Raw genomic sequence first — 1,866 nt, 5'->3', positions numbered from 1 at the left:
TCCCCAGGACTTTTGTTTGCTAGGAGTTTTTAAATCACTGCTTCAAATTCATCAGTTGTTATTGGCCTATTAAGGTTTTCTGATTCTTTCTGATTGAATTTTGGAAGATTGTATGTTTCTAGAAATTTGTCCATTTAACCTCGTTGTCCAGTTTATTGGCATATAGTTGTTTGTAGTATTTGCTTATAAAACTTTGTACTTCTAGGAAAAATCAAGATGGCAGCATAGGTAAACACTGGAAATTGCTGCCTCTCACAACCACTTCAAAAACACAACTAAAAGACAAAATGAATATCATCTAGAACCACAGGAAGGCTGGCTGAGTGGAAATTCTACAACTAGAAGGAAAGAGAAAAGCACACTGAGACTCAGAGGATGTGCAGAAGTAAAGTGCAGAGGTACGAAGGCGCACGCGGAAAGGGCTGGCAACTGAGGACACAGCGCACGTGGAAAGGGCTGGCAACTGAGGACTCGGCAAACGTGGAAAGGGCTGGGAACTGAGTGTGTGGTTGTCTTTTTCAATCGGGAGGAGTCTCAAGCTTCCGACTGCTCTGAACGTCAGTCCCGGGCGAGTCTCTGGGGACCCAGACTCATACAGGGAGAAACTGGACTGTCTGGCATCGGTCAGAACTCCAGGGCAGCTTTCTCTCAGAGGTACTTGTAGCGATTACCAAGACACTGAGAAGCGGGGCCTCTTAGGGTAGGACTGAGGAACAGCCATAGCTGCTTGCTCCGCCCTGTTGATTCCCTGAGACCCCGCCTCACCCAAGCTGTGCGCAGAGGCTTTTGCATATGAAAGGCCTGGCCCTTTGCAATCTGAAAATTACCTAACGAACTGCAGCTGAGTCAGAGAGACCCAGAACTTCCAAAAGAAGACCCAAAGCCCCACAACAGCTTGCATTGCTTCACAGCTGGGCCTCAACTGGGCACCTCCAAACCACAAACAAAGAGGAGGAATCTGCAGATCTCTCCATAGCTCCCGCTGGGTAGCCTCAGGCAGAGGCTAGATTAGCACCTCCTTAGAGATCCAAGAGCCAGTGTATCCAGTGGTCAGAGTGGGACCATCCAGATTACAACTCCTCAAATCCAGAAGGGACACACTCAGGGGGCAGACTCAGTGAGCACCAAAGCCCCACTGAAGCAAGTCTTGCCCCAGAAGGGTGTCTCCAGCACAGAAGTTCTCCCACTGCAGACACAGCTGATTCTCATAGCCAATTGGCCTGGAGGTCAATTCCTCCCAGTGATACCTACAACAATCAAGGCTTAACTACAACAAGACTGTGCACAAAGCCCACAAAGGGGTACACCAAGAGTGTCCACCTCAGGTAATTGGGGAGGCTGAGCCACTGGGCCCCATAGGACACCTAGCACGAAAAGCCACTCTATCAACACAGGGAAGCATAAAAAATGCAGAGACAAAGAAACAGGTCACAAATGACAGAAATGGAGGAAAGCAAACTACTGGATATAGAGTTCAAAACCACGGTTATAAGGTTTTTCAAGAATTTTCTAGAAACGGCCGATAAATTTAGTGAGACCCTCAAGAAATCTAGTGAGACCCTCGAGGTTATGAAAAAGGACCAACTAGAAATTAAGCATACACTGACTGAAATAAAGAATATTATGCAGAGATCCAACAGCAGACTAGAGGATCACAAGAATCAAGTAAAAAATTTGAAATATGAAGAAGCAAAAATCACCCAACCAGAAAAACAAAAAGAAAAAAGAATCCAAAAATGTAAAATAGTGTAAGGAGCCTCTGGGACAATTTCAAGCGTACCAACATCCGAATTATAGGGTGCAGAGATGAGAGACAGCAGGATATTGAAACCTATTTGAAGAAATCATGACAGAAAACTTCCCCTA

This window comes from Myotis lucifugus, unplaced genomic scaffold (assembly GCF_000147115.1).
Source record: "Myotis lucifugus unplaced genomic scaffold, Myoluc2.0 scaffold_872, whole genome shotgun sequence".
In the NCBI taxonomy this organism is placed as follows: domain Eukaryota; kingdom Metazoa; phylum Chordata; class Mammalia; order Chiroptera; family Vespertilionidae; genus Myotis; species Myotis lucifugus.
This window is presented reverse-complemented; position numbering follows the sequence as displayed.